Here is a 19,880-nt window from a genome sequence, read left to right as displayed (position 1 = left end):
CCTCGCTGCTGCTGAGGACGCCCCTTGCTCCCTTGCTCAGAGGAGACAACGGAGGCCAACGTGATCCACAGCTGTGCAGATGTCTTCGCTAAGTGTCTCAGCCACGCGTGTGCCACCTGCCATTCTGCTACATCCCAGGTGTTCTTACCGTGCGCTTGATTTTCTTTCATTTGTGGATTTTTTAATCATGAAAATTTAAGTGTTTTTCCTCTTGCAATATTCCCTCACTTTCTGTTATCCAAGAAAGGTGACAGGAAGTTTAGGGCAAAGGTTTCGTCATCTACTGACTGGTTTAGTTTCATGATTTCCACACCACGCAAACAGTCATCCAAACTGCACTGTTATTCCTTTGTGTCTGCGTGTCTGCATGTACGTGTACACGCAAGTATGTGTATGTACATATGTGATACACATGAATGTGAGTTTGTGTGTGGAGACCAGAAATTAACCTCCCAAGCCACACTAGCATTGTCCACCTTTCTTACTCAGAGTCTCTCGTTGTCTTGAAACTTGTCACTTGGGCCAGGCAAACTGCTGAGACTCAGTGTCTGTCCCCTGCCACACTCCCAGTGCTGGGGTTGTAAACAAGTGACACCACAGTTGCCTCCTTCCTGTGGGTTCTGGGGTTGACTCAAATCCTCACATCCAGCCCCAAAGGCAAGCACTCCACTGATGACCCATCTCTCCAGCTTCATCTTACACTGAGAATTCCTCTTTAGAAACACAGTTAATACCAAAAGAAATGGAAAATTATAACTTACATTTAGACAAAAATCAAAATATCTCTCATGACAGAATCCTTGATAATTTATCTCTATTATATAATTTCTCTATTATATGATAATTTATCTCTATTATTTAATAATTTATCTCTATTATATGACACAATAAAAACACAGAGATTAATAGATATTGGCAACAATATGGTTTTCATGCATATTAATAAAATGTCTTTTAAAAGCAGAATTAGAATTTATTTTACTTCTTTTAAAAAATGTTTAAAACTTTAAAAAATTTCTGTGTGTCTGTGTATGTATGTATGTGTTTATGTGCATCATGTGGGTCTAGGTGCCTGCAGAGGCCAGAGGATATCAGAACACTTAGAACGGGAGTCATAGGCAGCTTTGAGCCACTGATGTGAACACTAGGAACCAGCCCAGGTCCTCTGCAACAACAGGAAGTGCTTCTAAGCACCGAGTCACCTCTCCAGCCTCTGAAAATTAAGTCCATAAAAAATATCCACATGTGCATGTCCAGAGAAACACTAAGAGACAAGACAAGTGGGCGTGGGTGTAATATACATAATCTGATATAGACAGAATCCCACAAACACTGGAAGGAAGAAGCATCACAGCTGATGAGAAACTGGATAAAAATATTCTAAATCTGATTATAAATGTCAAGAATGTTCAATAAACTCTACAACTCCCATACAGAATAAAAGACAAGAGAAACACACCAGGCACATTGTAGCACTGATATTTTATATAATTAACAAAGGAACTTGTAAAGAGCAACCCAAAGAAAAGTAAAGGTTCATTGTTGAAGGGATAAAATGGGGATGAAGAATGCAGCCTCAGCTTTGGAAGCTGCAAGACAAAGGAAACATGGTTTTAAAGTCTTAAACAAATGGCTGTCGCCCAGGATTACACTCCTACAAAGCTACAGATAAGCTCCAAGAACCTTGATAGGACATGTCAGGGCATGCCATCTGTGCCATCCACCATCACCGGCTCAATGAACCGAAGCTAGGACACATCAGGATGGGCCATCTACCTTCACTAACTCAAAGAAGTCCAGCACATTCTTCATAGACTAGCTCAGACAGTGAGGGAGGGAAAGGGGAATGGGTGATCAAATGTGAGCATGTGGGTGGAGGTGCACAGACAGAGACCTTTAAGGCAAATAGCTTTCCAGACAATGTAGATGTAACAGTCTTATTAAATAAGAAACACAGAGCCAAATGCAGAGTTAAAAGCCCAAGAGGTCAGAGCAGTAGCTAAGAGCTGATACTAAAAAACCTTTCTTACCCTTCGCTGCTGTTGCCATCCTTCCCCTCAGAAAGAGACTTACTTCCTGTTTACCTGTCTTTTTATTGACTTTCTGTTCTGCCTTCTCATTGGTTATAAACCCAACCACATGACCTCCTCATCACTGCCTGTCTATACAGACCTCCAGGTCTTCTATGGTTGGTATTGAGATTAAAGGCATGTGTCTCCATGCTGGCTGTATCCTTGAACACACAGAGATCTATCTGTCATGTGATCAGAATTAAAGATGTGCGCCACCACCACCAGGCTTCTGCTATGGCTTGCTATTAGCTCTGACCCCCAGGCAACTTTATTCATTAACATACAAATAAAATCACATTTCAGTACAAATAAAATATCACCATAAGACACCACAACTGAACCTGGCCATTCACCAGCCTCTTTCTTGGCTCATCATCAGCTGTGAACTTTAAGGTGTTTCCTTCACACCACAGGACTTCAAAACAAACAAGCAAACAAAGCCTTTTGGGATTTTAGCCCCCCAAGGCACTCTTGTTCATCTTCTGTCCTCCTTCTTAGCATGCAGTAGCTTAGGCCTGAACAAGTCCCTTGAAGGGAGACTTTTGTGAAGACCTCCCTCCTCCATCTCTTCAGGTCCTGGTTGCTCTGGTCATTATGAAGTCTAGTGTTCACCTTTCCAGATCAACTAGCTTGCTACCACCTCTGGCTTCCACTTCCTGCCCCTCCTATCCTCTGCATGCCTCCTGTGAATCAGTGGGTTATCTGGAGAGAGGAAAGAGCTATGGGTCTGCACTGCGCACTTCAAAGCCCATTCTTTCTCTTCTACACCTTGACCCCATGCCCTCTGTACTTACTAATTTATAATAAATCTGAGTATCAGGGGCTTTACAATTCTTTTCTTTCTTGAATTTTATTGAACTTGTATAGCTACTTGTAATAGAGGTCTGATTCAACATGCCCTCGACAGCCCAAACCTTGAGTCCATTCAATATACTCTCTCTTCTAAAGCACCATTAATAGTGAGAGATAAATATTTTATTAAGAAATAAGTTCAAGGAGAGATGGTTTGGCGGTTAAGAGCACTCACTGCTCTTCCAGAGGAACTGGGTTCAGCTCCCAGCACTGCCGTCAGGAGGTTCACAACCTGTAACTTGTAACTTCAGTTCCAGGGGATCCAGGACTCTCTTTTGGTCTCTACAGGTACCCATGCACATGTAGTATACACATACATAAACAAACACACACACACACACACACACACACACACACACACACACACACACACACACACACACACGAGAAAACAAAATCTTTTTGAAAGATTTTATTTAGCCATACTAAATGAAAGATATTAAGAAAACAAGAATTACTGAAAACACAGAAAGGTATCCTGCATGGGAAGAGTCAACTTATCAGACAGAGCACACTGAGACTAGCATCTGGACCATCCTACCCCACCTTCCTCTCTGTATAAAGGAAATATACAACTACAGAAATCTACTGGAAAAAATATATATAGCACCATATGATAATTTTTAGGAATTATGACAATCTGCCATGTACACACCAGAGAAAATTCAGCCCTTCAAAAAATTACAGAGAAATTTGATAACTGAAAGTAATACACAAATCAACAGTAGGTAAGATATTTTTAACAAAAACATATGATGTGGATTATACTCATTGTTATTAACAAAGCTGATTGGCTGATAGCTGGGCAGGAAGAGATTGAGTGTGAGAGCCAGACTAGGAGAATTCTGGGAAGTGGAGGGGCAGAGTCGGGGAAGATGCCAGCCAGCCACTGAGAAAGCAAGACATGCAAAATGAGGTAACAATCCACAAATCATGTGGCAAAGCATAGTTAAGAAATACGGATTAATCTAAATGTAAGAGCTAACTAGTAATAAGCCTGAGCCATTGGCCAAACATTTATAATTAATAAAAGCCTCTGAGTGATCATTTGGAAATGACTGCGGGATGGGGCAGGACAGAGGAAAGCCTCCATCTATTCATTAAATGTATTCACTAAAATATACAAAATTTCACTATCAAAAATCTTGCATTGTATGATTTAGTACTTATTTCATATCAACCAGATTCAATTGCTTTGAACTCTATTTTAGAATATCTATTTTTTAAACAAATATCTATTTTTAAGCTATAAATGTACATATGTAAGCAATCCTTCTTCTCTTCAAGTTTTCTGGACTCCACAACTGAAACCTAGATTTCAGATACAGACACAAGCCCACAGTCATCCTCAGCAGCAGGGTTGGGGAGACCTTCACAGCATGGCTCTGAAACCCTCACTCACATTGTTTTTAGAACTGAAGCAATCATGCAGTGCTGTGGGACGGTCTGTATGTCAAATCTGTTGCTCTGATTGGTCAATAAATAAAACACTGGTTGGCGAGTGGCCAGGCAGGAAGTAGGTGGGACAAGGAGAGAGGAGAATACTGGGAAGCAGAAGACTGAGGCAGAGACACTGCCAGCCGCCGCCATGACCAGCAGTATGTGAAGACACCGGTAAGCCACAAGCCACGTGGCAAGGTATAGATTTATAGAAATGGATTAATTTAAGCTATAAGAACAGTTAGCAAGAAGCCTGCCACGGCCATACAGTTTGTATGCAATATAAGTCTCTGTGTTTACTTGGTTGGGTCTGAGTGGCTGTGGGACTGGAGGGTGACAAAGATTTGTCCTGACTGTGGGCAAGGCAGGAAAACTCTAGCTACAATGCAGAATTCCTTCACTTCCCTTGGTTATCACCCTGTAAACTGGCTCCGAATTCATCGTTGTAGCCTTCTATGTGTTCTGCACTGACATTCTGACTGTGCAATCTACACTTTGCAAGAGAACAGGGAATTCCAGCACAGAGGAAATCATAGAGTGAGGCATGGGGTGACATCAGGAGCACCTCCACTCCTATTTACCCAGACTGTGGCTGTCAGTCCTGCATTGAGGTCTCCTAGTACATCAGTTTCTAATGTGTCAGCAACAATCACAGGGTTCCCTGGCTGCACTCTAAGGAGACTAAACAGCCTAAGATGTGGAAGGTGCCAGCTTCTCCTCCCTCTGCCCTCCCCCTACAACAACATCATCAAAGACGGACAGGGAAAGCATCTCTCTTCTCCTGTGTCTGTCTGTTACCACTTGTCAACAACAGCAGGCAGACCTCTTTGTTTAGTGCAGTGAGCATGGCTTTGACGTCTTCTACTAGGGTCATATGCAGTAAACTATCGATTTCCACAGGAAACAACATTCCCCAGCCAATTTCCTACTGTCTCCACTGCCTTTGGTTTCCTGGATCACTCCTTGCCAGTGAGAAGTCCTCACGTACTGTACGGATGAAAGCATCCCTCGCTGAGTTTGACTTGAGCTTGGTCACAGATGACTTCAGCCCCTTCCTAGTAGTGGAATTTCAGTTGTTAGAGCCTTGTTACCTGATGAAGTATGAAGCTCGGGACTGTTAGAGTTGGAAGGATTGACTTTTAAAGTGGGTTTTCCACCTTTAAATGTCCCCTTAAAGGTGAAGGCTAAGGAAGGAGAGCATAGAGGGGTGGAGACTGGAGAGTGTAAGAAAAGTGTGTGACAGCAGTCTGTAGTTACCAGAAGCAGGATGCGAGTCACCAACATCTCACAGAAGGAATGTTTTCTCAGCATTTATGTCCCAGGGGGCTCAACACAAGAGGTCAAAGGCTTCTCTCCAACGTGTTTCTCCCACTTGCTCTGGCTAGCGATGAGCCTGTTGCCCAGGTCCAAGAAGACCAAAGGATCCAGCTCAGGCCCACAGATTCAGTTTTCCAAGTCACAAGCAAGCTCACTATTAAATATATTTAATCAGCATATTCATCAGAGGGAAAAAAACACCAATATTTAATGTAACACAAAAACTTTGCCAACCTTAAAGGGAGCCATCTGGTTGCTCTTTCTTAGTACACAAATTGCTTACTTTTCAGATTCCTGTCATACGTAGCATTCACTTCCTTTTGCACGCCTACAGGAAGACACAGCAATTACAACTCAACCTGAAGATGTGTTTTGTCCACCGTAGTTTACCGGTTGGCCATCAGTTTGGGTTGGTGTCACGGCATGTTCTCGTCTCTGGGCTGTGTCACAGTGACCCAGAGGACCAGATGGCCTCCTTCTCATGCAAGCTCTGCTCGCTAGCGCAGCACCTGCTACTGTTCAGATGGGCATCTACCTAACTCATTCTGAGGTGGGGATTTGTGAGTGTTCTGTGGAGCTAAATGGGAAGGGGATGGGGCGGGGGTTGAGCGAGTTTAGGAGAGAAGTGGCTACAGAACGCCATAGTTGGATTAGGAATAAAAAAAAATCTGCTGCCATTATCCTCCTACCTGTCTCTGGACACCCTGAGTCCTTCAGGCCAAAGTCCCAATCCCATTAAACCTGGCGGGGTTTCTAGCAGCCTTACCTGCTCACAGCTGTCTTCGGGGTCTAGCCTGCCTTTCTCCTTGAGGCTCTACTCCAGTGACTTAAAGGCATTAAGACCCGATGCTGCCAATGAAAAGCAGGCTACAGAAATGAAATCTCCGACCTCCTCACATGCTGTGCTGTGAAACCCCGGAGCAGCCTGACCTAATCTCCAGATTTATGCTTGCCTACTTTTTCAGTGTGACTCCTAACATCTAAGCCGTAGGACAGAGCGTGTCAAATTACCACACAGATCAAATGTCAACTTAGCAGCCACTTCGGAGAATGCACTGGCACCAAGACTTCTTAATACTATGCTGTCCTAATGTTCTTTCCATTAATAAATAAAGGAATAAATCAAGCTTTTTGTTGTAGTGTACATATAGATTTCTACACGTATGTTAAAATAATGCATACTAGTGATATTGCAAAGCAGACATCCAGGTAGAATACTGTGAATACATAGAATCCCGTCATGAGTACCTTCCCCTTCCCCTATCCCCCAGGAAGAAACACAGCCAGTTACAGGGTTGTGGCGGTTTAAATGGGAAATGGTGCATACTGCTGAACACTCCATCCCCAGCAAGGTGGCGCTGTTTTGGAAGGCGCTGGAAACCTTAGGAGCAGAAATGAGCAGGCAGAAGTTAGCAAGGCACACTTCTAAAGATGACCCCTTCCTCTCTCTCCGCTTCCTGCCTGCTGTAGGGCCTTGAAGTGAACAGCTTCCTCACCCCCCATCCCCATACACTATCTCCACCATTGGTGACAAGTCGGAGCCTGGACCCAAAGTGATAGAACCAGCCCACCACAGACTGAAACCTTGAAGCCCCACAGCAAACTCCGGCTCCTTCCAAGTTCTTTCACAGGTATTTCACAGGTCACATGGAGGGAAGAGTAATAAAAATGGAAAATTGTTTTCCCAGATCGATTGCTGTAGCCAGATACCCCCCACAAGCTTCACCTTCATCAAGAAAATCGTAACTGAAGTGGAGGGTAAAAGTTTCTCTCTAATTCTAAGGCTCCTGTTCAGCCGGAGAGCCTCGAGGTCCGCTCAGTTCCCTCCTGCTCTCTTAAAGGCAACGTAGCACACACAGTGGAGGTTTAAGGCAAGCTTGCTTGCGGCACCACAGGCCTCCTCCCTGCCGCTAATGTCAGCGTCATGTGTTGTGGACTGGGAACGCGGTCTCAAATGAGTGAAGGTCTGTTGCAGGAACATTAAACAGCAGGTGAGGTGGAGCCAGACTGCACAGCCAGGGAGAACCCCTGTAAACACAGGGCATCCACACACACAGTTCATGCTACCATAGCATGAAGATGCTGTGCACGGGGAAACAGGAGCATCAAGAGAACCTGAACACACACACACACACACACACACACACACACACACACACACACACACACACAAGGAGCACTGAAAGTCACCTAGTTTGGCAGGCTCTGCATGCTAGGATTCAGCCAAGCAAGCTCAGATCAAAATGGTCTTAAATGAGCAGGGGCGATTGGTATCCGGGAGGATGTTCAGAGATCACCCTAATCTGTGTTACTGGAGGGTCCACAGCACCCACAGATTGGGTGTCACTGTGTGTGTAGCGGGGTACGGAACCAGTCCTCCAGGGACACTGAGGGCAGACTACATCTGGAACAGGAAGAAGTTAGAGATGCTGGAGATTTAGGGAAAGCAGTGGAGAATTAATGGAAGGAAGTTCTCTCAGGAGGCAGGAGGTGAAAACTACCGGCAGATGAGAAGCAAGGATTCTGTTACCTCTGCAACAGGAAAGAAAAGGAGGAGGAAGGAGTGGGGGTGAGGAGGAGGAAGGGAGGGAAGGAGGAGGAAGGAAGAAAGGGGTGAAGCCAGTGCTAGGCATGGTAAGAATGGAGAGCAGAAGGCTCTTCTGGGAGTCCATCCCTCTTCTACTAAGGAAGAAGGCTCTTTGGGACAAGAAGGGGAAGGAGCGGCACCAAGCAAGAGGAAGAACGGGGACTCGGGTGTGCAGGGTCTCTGTGTGGTGTGCATTGGAGACCTGCATTTTTGTGGGTACTGAATGTTGTTGAGGCTCGTGAGGTGGCTCAGCTCATCGGAGCTGAGGACCTGTTTAGATCATGGTACACTTGATCACCCACAGTCAACTTGTAAGCAAAGAATCTGAACTTTTGGGTGAAGCTCAAAATGTTTTACACAAAACACTTGGCATCACGTATGTGTGTATGTATGTATGTGTATACATACACATACACACATACATACATATGTACATACAATCAATTTTTTGCCTTTAAGCGTACACTAAAAATAACTGAAATAGGGACTAGAGAGATGGCTCAGAGGTTCAGAGCAAGTACTGTTCTTCCAGAAGATCTAAGTTTAGTTCCCAGGACCCACATCAGGAGGCTCACAACTGCCTGAACCATCAGTTCCTGAACGCCTGGTACCCCCTTCTAGACTGTGTGGGTTCTTGCACTGGCATGTCTACACACATGTAGAACTCACATTCTACACACAAAATTTAAAAATAAAATATTTTTTTTCAAGATAGGACCTCACTGTAAAGCTCTGGCTGTCCTGGAACTCACTGTGTAGACCAGGCTACCCTCAAACTCACTGAGATCCACCTGCCTCTGCCTCCCAAGTGCTAGGATTAAAGGCATGTGTCCACTATGCCTGGCTGAAAATAAACCTAAAAAAACTCAAATCTTAAAAAATAACTGAGATAACACTTTATCTTAAGATATCCACTATTATCACATCAAAGTGTGTATTTAGCTTGTTATTTTAAAGTAATACATCATTTTGCTTTATTTACATATACATAAATTTGCAACTTTGTGTGAGAGGTTATTTTTTTACAGTTTTAGTTTCATTGGCTTTTAAAATGTTGTGAGTTGTGAGTACAATGAGATGCTGTTGATCTGGTCCATAGTTATAACGGATAAATACTAAGACACTAGTTTGATATATGTCTGCAGTAATTGAGGATTACTTGGATGGATCAACATCAAAATGAGTGACTGAGTTTCCAACTCTCCTTATTGTTAGTTAGAGCCAAAAGTGGCTCATAAACCAGGGTGGAGGGCAAAGCCATGAACAGGAGCCTGTTTAAAATAGGCTATGAACCTCCCAGTCAATGCCTCAGCCAAGGGCTGGTTGGAGAAATAAAAATTGAAAGAGAGAGAGAGAGGGAGGGGTGGAGGGAGAGATAGATATAAAAAAAAAAAAAAAAAAAATAAATAAGATAGATAGATAGTAATGAAAGACTAGATAAAAATTAGATAGATAGATAGATAGATAGAGAGAGAGAGAGAGAGAGGAAGAGAAGGAAGGAGAGAGAGAGGAAGGAGGAAGGAAGGAAGGAAGGAAGGAAGGAAGGAAGGAAGGAAGGAAGGAAGGAAGGAAGACACATTGCAAATTCAGAAACATGCTCATTACTCTGTGGCTCCACAAAAAGTTCCTAGAATAAAATGGTTGAACTGATTGTGTGCACAGTAGCTCCTGTCACTGCCATCAGGAGATGGGGACTTTGAAGGACCCCAAGAATTACTGGGTTTTGGAGTGACCTGTTGCAGCTTTAATGGCACCTTCTTATTGCCTGCCCCTCCTTAACAAACCAGAAGGTGAGTTTAAAAGAAAAAAGCCAGGTTAGGTGAAAACCCTGACAGCCACCAAGAAGATAGATAGAGAACGATTCCTGCATGTTAAGTCAGGCACAGAATAGAAACAGCGAGCTTAGGAAGAAAGGACTTGGCTGGGAGACGCAGAGCAGCAGCTGCTGCACTCCTGGAGGACCCCAGGTCTGTTCCCAGCACCCATGGCAGCTCATGACAGCTTGTGATTCCCCTCCAGAGGATCTGACAACGTCTTCTGGCCTCTGCAGGATTCATATGCACATGTACATAGACATACACACACAGAAAGATATAATGCACAAGATACAACTAAAAAGCTTTTTAATATTTAAAACGAATGGAAAAGGCACCCCCAAGAGTGGAAGTGGGCTAGTGAGCTGGGAAAGGGCCCAGAGCCTCTCCACACCTCTTGACAGCAACGTCTTTGGCAGCTGAATGCTAGAAGGCTGATGCCACTAGTGACCAATGCTAGTCAGACCACAACCACAGAGCTACCAAGGGGACATCAGCATGTCTGTAGAGGAAGGCTTCCCTGATGCAACCTGCCAGAGCACTGGAGACACAGCAGTCTCCTGTTGTGGAGACAACTCTCATGACTGGATCAAACCAGCACAATCAAAACCACAAGCCACATGGCACTTGTAAGTGTAGGACATCAATGTCACAATAGCAAAAACCACAATCAGGAGATCAGGCTCCGATAGCCACCTCAGCTGGAGCCCCAAAGGCACAGCACAAGTCCCTAATACCGACTGTTAAGGCCCAAAGTCACGGAGAGAGTTATGTCTACTTTATGTGGGAAACCACAAGCTCGTTCATAGAAACAGGAAGTTGGACTGTGGCTGCCAGGGGTTGGGTGGGTGAGACAATGAAGAACATGGAGCTTTCACACCCTCTGAGAAAGTTCTAGTGATGTAGTATGGCAATGAGAAGGCAGTTAACGAGACCATAATTCACACATGGAATCTGTCTGAAAGGGTGCATTTAACTTGTGTTTCTTTCATAACAATAAAAAATAGTAAAAACAGAGCAGAACTCCACAAAGCTGAGGACTCTACCGCTGCCCCCCCCCCAGCACAAGGAGGCCATAATAATGACTCACTGACTCAGGTTTGAAAAGAGGTTTGTCAGTATTCTCACTTTAGACACACACACACACACACACACACACACACACACACACACACACACACAATGTTTGGGGACTAGCTTGTAGTCAGTTTTTTTCATGAGTGTAAGTCTAAAATAAACTTAGAGCAGGTGTGTTGGTTACCTTTCTGTTGCAATCACAATTTTTTAAGATAATTTATAAAAAGCAGAATGTTATCTTGGTTCATACCTCTGCAGGATTCTATTCTTGACACATGAACTTGTTGCTTTCCGGCTTGCGGATAGGTAGCCCACTGTGGTGGGGTCACACTGTGAAGCCAACTGCTCACTTTAAGGCCAGAGGGAAAAAGACAGAAGAGGCTGCAGCCCACCATCTCTGCCACGGGCACACCCCTCCCTCAATGATCTCAAGCCCTCCGGGTCAGCCAAAGACCCACCCCTCCCAGTGGGGTCCTGCTGGGAACTGAGCCTGTAACACATATCCTGGGGAACATTTACAGCCCACATCACAGTAGAAGGATCTACCTACATAAAGCAAGAAAATGTTGATTATCTTACAGTAATGGCTGCTCTGAAGTTAGAGAGGACACCCATCTGAGAAGCTCTGCTTGCAAACACATCCCTTGTGTTGATCTCAGACATTTAATACACAAGTCTGTCTACAGAGAACTTAGAATCTCTCAGAAGATATTTTCCAATCGGCACCCTGATGGAACAATAGAACTCAACACCTCCAGGACGTTCACAAGCTCACCAACCTATCATGAACCTCCTTGTCCCAGTCTCACTTCCTCTCACACTTGCCTTTGCTCAGTCCCAAATTCACAACCATCCTGCCTCCGTCTCCTGAATTCTGAGATTATAGGCATTGTGCCAAGATGCCTGGCTCCTTTCTCTGCAGTTGATGTTCAACAAACTCATCTAAAAATTTAAGTTGCACAGAGAATAAGAATGGTTCCCATAGGAAAACTGAATGCAATCTTTTGACTAAAATATCCGTATTTATGGGCAAAGCACAGAGCACCCTAACATTAAAATTTGAAACCTTTGGAGATTAATCAGACACAACTCCTGCATCCTCAGTACCAGGGAGACCACAATGGCAGACATTTCTTTTGTGCTTTAGATCAAGAATTTGCTTCAATATTTCCTGAGCTCCATGTCTGCATGTGGGTGCACTGATTTTTGGAGGGAGAATAGGCATAAAAATTTTTGGCTACATTATTTCTGTGACACCTAACAAGTTCTAAAGGATTAAATTGATCTGATGGTCATAAATCCTGGATCAGAAAGCTCGTATACACATCTTTGGATTATCGGTTTTAAGTTTATGAATATCTAATTTGCAATGTCTAGATCCTATGCTGTCTGAAATATAATTTCCATTCTCAGAGATGGATGTGGCATCATTGGAAAAGTCCAATGGACGTGACCCATGGCCTATATTCAGAATGGATATTTCCCCTGGTTATCCAAGTACGTGGCATTCTACTGTGCTTCATTCTATCCACATTTCTTCTTTTCCCAAAGCATGTGACTAATGGCCGTGTGAGAGGAAACTTCTACCTCTTGAATGCAAGCATATTACAAAGGAAATCATGACTTCACCCCTCCCAGAGTGTATTTCTAAACAAAAGGCATCTCAAGACACAGATGGGTCTGTGCACATGTTTCTTATCTCAACCTGACTTCAAGTTCAGCTCAGAGTGAACTTTTGACCCACCCTGGATCCCTTCACCTTCTTGTCTGTTTTAGTCTTCTTTATAGATAAAATGATGGTTCCCAGAGCTTGTCCCAACAACACAAAGACTGTTTGAATCATAGGCAAACTCTCAGGTGGAAAATGCAGTCCATTATTTGGCCTCCAGATGTCTGGATGCTTGATATGAGGAGATTAACACATCTGGATGGTGCTGTGTTTGCCAGAACTGTGGGTGGTAGCAGGGGTCCGGAGAGAGAGAAGGACCAGGGCTAACAGGAGGGGAGCCCAGAAAGAGCAAACTGTGGAAGGGCTGACAGACCACACGCAGGAAGTTCACAGAGTATCCAGAGGTAGTGTGGGAAGTATGGAGGGCCACAGCAAGAGGTCCTTAGAGCTAGGCCTGGTGAGGAGAAGACTAGACACCTCCAATGCCATCAGGCACACAAGATCTTCAAGTTTCTTTAACCATCTTAAACCAGCAAAAGTAATTTCATCAGCTCTGTCCTGGGACAGTCAAGATTCTCCACACATCCCTGACCTTCAACTCAAAGCATTTTGTCCAGTTGTTTTTGCAAATGGATGAGGGGATCCAAAGTTACAAAAGTGCCACAGAGAAGGGGTGTCACACTACTGTAGACTTACTCTAAGTGTCCCAATTAAAATCTCCGTGGGGAGAGTGCCAAGTCAAGTCACTAACAGGACTCATAGTAAGGGCAAGTCCTGCACCACTGAATGACCTTAGGAGCGCTCTCTTTGCCCCTATTTTCTGAAGCAGGTTGTAGAGAGGAGCCCTGTCTCTTCTTCACATGTTCAGGGAGATTGATCTGAGCAAGAGGCAGAGTTGCTGTTTTCTGCTTAGGAAGGATATTGACAACTGACTCAATTTCTCTTTCTTCCTTTTTCTTTTTTCTTTTTTCTTCCCCTGCTCTACAGCCCCGGCTGTCCTTGAACTTACTCTGTAGAGCAGGCTGGCTGCAAACACACAGAGATCCATCTGCCTCTGTCTCTTCAGTGCTGGGATTAAGGGTGTGAGCCACCAGGCCTGGTGACTCAGTTTCTTTAATTGGTATATAGGAAGCAGTGCTCCATGAGGTTCATTTGGATTTTGTTTATTTCAAGAAGTCGGTTCACTTCATGGAAACTGGCATTTTTGGCTTTTTTAACGGCCAGCCCAGGGATGAAGAATGCTTACCCCTCTTTTGGAGACAGTGGCTGTATCAATCACTGTTTTAAGTTATTCCAGTGATAACTTAAAGAAGGGCTCATTCGGGCTCACAGTTTGAGGGTACCCTCCAGCATGACAGCCGAGCCCTGGCAGTGACAGTGGCTCTATCCACGGTGGTGGGGGCACAAGGCAGCTGGTCACAGGGTGTCTGCAGTCAGGGAGCAGATGCGGGTGAATTTGGATGGTCAGACCACTTTCTCTTTTTCTCCTTTTTCTTCAGTCTGTGGCTCCACTGTGTAGAAAGGTCTTCCTTCACTGGTCAAACCTCTCTGGAAAGGCCCTCACAGACCCCCCAGAGTGTGGATCAGTCAAGATGGCAGCGAGGGTTAGCCATCACACACATCGCCTCTCTTTTTTTTTCCTGGTTACCCTCCCTGAGGTTTGCTGTTCACAGAACCTCATCTGGTTCCCCTGGCCCTTACTCCCTTCCCTCCTCCCCCCCTTTCTCCCCTCTCTCCCTCCCTCCTGCCCCCCCTTCCCTGCCCCCCTTCCCTTGGCTATGGTGATATTTTAATTGTACTGAAATGTGATTTTATTTGTATGTTAATATATAAAGTTGCCTGGGGGTCAGAGCTAATAGCAAGCCATAGCAGAAGCTGGGCAGTGGTGGTGCACGCCTTTAATCCCAGCTCTTGGGAGGCAGAGCTAGGCGGATCTCTGTGTGTTTAAGGATACAGCCAGCATGGAGACACATGCCTTTAATCTCAATACCAACCATAGAAGACCTGGAGGTCTGTACAGACAGGCAGTGACGAGGAGGTCATGTGGTTAGGTTTACAACCAATGAGAAGGCAGAATAGAAAGTCAATAAAAAGCACAAACACACAGGAAGTAGGTCTCTTGAGGAGCGGTAGGACAGCAGCGGCAGTTAAGGGTAAGGTTTTTAGCTCTTAGCTATTGCTCTGACATCTTGGCTTTCATCTCTGTATTGGCTCTGTGTTTCTTATTTAATAAGACGGTTACATCTACACCCTGGCCTTCCCCTGGCCTTCCCCCTGGCCTCCCCCCGCCTCCCCCTGGCCCTCCCCCTGGCCCTCCCCCTGGCCTCCCCCTGGCCTTCCCCCTGCCCTCCCCCAGCCCTCCCCCTGGATCTTTCCTCTTTCACTAGTTTTAGCTCCAGGTTTTCTTTTCTCCTGTTCCTCTTAGATGACACAAATCCTCCCCCGAATAGTTTCGAGGGTGTACACTTGGTTTGGTTTTAGAATGCTCTTTTCTGACACTGGTGTCTGCTGCTGTGAAACTCCCCATCTCCAGCCAGTTTCTCATGTCTTCAAGCTTGGATGCAACACTGTCACTTCCAGTGGGCTAAAATATTAACAAAATATTTCTCTTCTGGTTTCCTCTGTGAACTACTTAAACCAGTTAAAATTGTGAAGTGGGATATCTAACACTTCTAATCGGTTTCCCTTGCTGAACCCCACCCATTTCTTGTAACTTTCAAGTATAGCATGGAACGGTTCAATTTCCTTACCATGAATCATGTGCTCCCTGTTCCCTCCCATCCCAGCCCCAACATAAATGCTCAAGGACACAGTATGAGAAAACATGTCAGTTCTGTTTAATAACACAGCACAAATGTTTATAATGGTGCCAGTTACAAGTAGCACTTAATATTTGTGATGAAGAAGGGGGCATTTACAAAATGTAACACAAATGGGGACAGGGAGAAGAACCTCTGGACTAAGACTTGGCGACTTTATGTGAATCCTTTTGTTTTTTAAATGTTGTGTATCGAATTTGATCTTTCTATCTTTCCTTCTTTCCCTTTTTTGGGGTGAATTCTGTTCCACATGATGTCATAGTGAAGAACATGTGTCTGCTTGATGCTGTCTGATCAGAAAAGAACATGCTTCTAATACAGACTGGACATACTTTTACATCTCCAAAGTCTAACTAAGCACAAATTTTGCCAATTCTGAATCAGAAACCTATGATTTCTATTCAAACCATAGAATTACTTATATTGTGAACTGTGGCACAGTAAGTCATATTTTATGCCTATAAAGGAAAGAATTTTATATTGTGTGATCACTGAAGGTTTTATACATCTCCAGGCATAAAAACATGACATAGTTTTTCTCAGACACTGTGGATAGCCAAATTAATTAGGAGATGTGAAATCCCACCTAAATTTTATGTGTTAAACCAACCAAACTTACACTTTATTTGAGGAACTGGACATATTCACCCTGATTTGAACTTTAGGTAATGCGTGTATGTACTGAAATGCCACTTGGCACTCCATAAATATGCACTTATTCATGTATCAATTACATTAAAAATGTTATTAGGGGCTAGAGAGACGCTCAGTGGTAACAGCGCTTGCTGCTCTTACAGAGAGAGGACTTGAGTTTGGTTCCCAGCACCCAGATGGCAGCTCACAACTAACTCCAATTCCAGACCCTCTTGTGGTCTCTATGGGCGCTGCATGCACACAGTGCATGTACAGACAAAACACTCATATATAAAATAAAAATAAATAAAACTTAAAATAGTGTAGGAGTGTTCCCCTTGCTCCACATCCTCTCCAGCATAAGCAGTCCTCAGTGTTTTTGATCTTAGCCATTCTGATGGGTGTAAAATGGTATCTCAGAGTCATTTTGATTTGCATTTCCCTGATGATTAAAGATGTTGAGTAATTCCCTATATGTCTTTCAGCCATTTGAGCTTCTGTTGAGAATTCTCTGTTTAGCTCTATAGCCCATTTTTTTTAAATTGGACTGTTGGTTATTTTGATGTCTAATTTCTTGAGTCCTTTATATATTCTGGATATCAGGCCTCTGTCAGACGTGTGGTTGGTGAAGATCTTTTCCCATTCTGTCATTTTGTCTTGTTGACCGTGTCCTTTGCCCTACAAAAGCTTCTCAGTTTCAAGAGGTCCCATTGATTAATTGTTTCTCTCAGTGTCTGTGATACTGGTGTTATATTTAGGAAGTGATCTCCGGTGCCAATGTGTTCAAGACTACTTCCTACTTTCTCTTCTATCAGGTTCAGAGTAACTAGATTTATGTTGAGGTCTTTGATCCACTTGGACTTAAGTTTTGTGCATGGTAACAGATATGAATCTATTTGCAGACATTGTGAGGTTTGCAGGCAAATGGATGGAACTAGAAAATATCATCCTGAGTGAGGTAACCCAGACTCAGAAAGACAAACATGGTATGTACTCACTCATAAGTGGATACTAGATGTAAAGCAAATGATAACCAGACTGCAACTCACAACTCCAGGGAGGCTACCTAGTAAAGAGGACCCTGAGAAAGACACAGGAATCACCCAACGACAGAGAAATGGATGAGATCTATCTACATGAGCAAACTGGATGTGGGGGGGGGGATAGTGGAGGGCAAGGGTTGGGGGAAAGAGAGCTTAGGGGAGTGGGTGGTCTCAGCTGGATCAGGAACAGGGTGGGAGAACAAGGAAAGAGATACTATGATAAATGAAGACCCCATGGGAATAGGAAGAAGCAAAGTGCTAGAGAGGTCCCCAGAAATTCACAAAGATACCCCCACAATAGACTACTGGAAATGGTCGAGAGAAAGCCTGAGCTGACCTACTCTGGTGATCAGATGGCCAAACATCCTAACTGTCTCATCCAGTGATTGATGGAAGCAGATGCAGAGATCCACAGCCAAGCCCCAGGGGGAGCTGCAGGAGTCTAATTGGCAAGAGAGAGGAGGGATTATATGAGCAAGAAATATTGAGACCATGATTGGAAAAAGCACAGGGACAAATAGCCAAACTAGTGGAAACACATGAACTATGAACCAATAGCTGAGGAGCCCCCATGGAACTGGATCAGGTCCTCTGGATAAGTGAGACAGTTGATTAGCTTGAATTATTTAGGAGGCCCCTAGGCAGTAGGACCGGGACCTGTCCTTAGTGTATGAGCTGGCTGTTTGGAACCTAGGGCCTATACTGAGACTTGGTGTAGGGAGGAGGGGACTGGACCTGCCTCAACTGAAGCTACCAGGCTGAGCTGAATCCCCAGGGGAGACCTTGCCTTGGAGGAGGTGGGAATGGGGGGTGGGTTGGGGGGGAAGGCTGGGGGGTGGGAGGAGGGAGGACAGGGGAATCCATGGCTGATATGTAAAATTAAATTAATTATAAAATAAAATAATAATAATAATTAAAAAACAAACTTAGAATATACTATGATCTTTTCTGAGTTGCAAAGGATTACCAAGCTATATAAAATTTGTATACTGATCATATTAGTTATTCCCTAATAAATTAAAAAGATGTTAGCTGGTAGTTTTCATTTGTTTCAATTATTTGTTGGAAAACTCCACAAGAGTATGCTTCAGTGTCTCAAGAAACACTCACCCCAAAGATGCCCTGCGAAGGCCGTGCCCTGCAAAGGTTGAGCCCTGCGAAGGCCGTGCCCTGCGAAGGCCGTGCCCTATGAAGCTGACAAGGAATACCTTCATTACTCATGTATAAGATGCCTTTAAAATTCCATCGCTTGAAAACACCCAGGGATTTTATGCTTCCACACAGCCCAGGCAACTCTGTTCTTCCCATGCCGTTGCTCCCACCTTTCCCCAGGTGAAGGAAGGTATCAGAGCTGAAGGAAGGCACTTCTACAGCCTGCCAATCATGACCTGATGTGGAGGAGAGCTGAGGCAGCGTACATAAACACAGTTCCTCTTTGGTGGCCTCTGTCTGCTGCTGAACCTCCCCACTTCCAAGTGCAAACTGCCCGTGAGTCAGGGAATGCAGTGGATTCCAGCTAACTATCGGGCTATATTTCCAAGATTCTGCTGCAAGGTGGCTTCCACTGGATCTTACAAAAGGTTTGTGGGTATTAAGGTCTGAACAGGAATGTTCCCACAGGCTCAAGTGTTTGTACACTTGGTCCCCACCTGGTGGCGCTGCTTGGGAGGTCGTTGAACTTTGAGACAGTGGAGCCTTGCTGGAGGGGGTGGGTCACTGAGGCCAGGCCTTGAAGTTTTAAGACCAGTCCTGGCTTCTAGTCTACAACCTAGTCCCCATGGTGAACACAATGTGACCAGTCATCTCCCTCTCCTACTGCTATGGCCAACCCACTGTGACTGATTGAATTGCCCTGAATGTGAGCAAAAATACATACTTACTGCCTTAAGTTTCTTTTTGTCAGGTGTGTGTGTGTGTGTGTGTGTGTGTGTGTGTGTGTGTGTGTGTGAAAAACAATGGGAAAAGTAACTAGCGGATTAAGTGGGAAAGAGGACAGTGGAAAGAAGGGGGATGTTTTTCTTATTTGTGCTGGTACTTAGCTGGCAGTTGTGAGCCCTGAGCATGGCTGCCTAGTGGAGGTGCAGGCCCCTGAGTGCCCGTCCAGCTGTGGCCTTACATCTTCAACACTAGTGCATCAGTACTTCTGCAGATCATGGCAGACTCTGGTCAGAGTCCACAGTGGCCTCCCAGAATTCAAGCTCCTCCCTTACCACTTGGCTCTCTCAGCTCCTGAACCTCACTTCTAACCACCTCCAGACGCTCAGTCTTTTCTGTCCCATAAATCTAAAGCGAACTCTCTCTGCTCGCTAGTCTAGAGCTAACAGCTGACCCCAAACAGAACCCTGGACAACAGACTGGAGTGTTTGTAGTCTGAGGTTTGTCTAGACCAGACTGCACTTGAACAAGAGGAGGCCCCAGTCATGGAAAAGCAAGACATTAGAAATCCAGGCTTGTGGCCTGGGGATAAATCATCTCTCATATGTGAGAGTTCAGGGAGGGGAAACTATCCATTGTAACCAGGTTGAAAGTGATTATTGTGAAGACTCTTAGCAATGCT

General features: G+C 44.6%; 1 pseudogene; it reads right to left on the bottom strand.

Annotated features, from left to right (window-relative positions):
- Positions 1–4,817: 4,817 nt before the first annotated feature.
- On the bottom strand, positions 4,818–18,631 carry LOC114698236 (annotated as a pseudogene).
- Between the last annotated feature and the right edge of the window lie 1,249 nt (positions 18,632–19,880).

Source organism: Peromyscus leucopus, chromosome 15 (genome assembly GCF_004664715.2).
Source record: "Peromyscus leucopus breed LL Stock chromosome 15, UCI_PerLeu_2.1, whole genome shotgun sequence".
Taxonomy (NCBI): Eukaryota; Metazoa; Chordata; class Mammalia; order Rodentia; family Cricetidae; genus Peromyscus; species Peromyscus leucopus.
The sequence above is the reverse complement of the archived record's forward strand: the minus strand, read 5'-3'. Positions and strand labels throughout refer to the sequence as shown.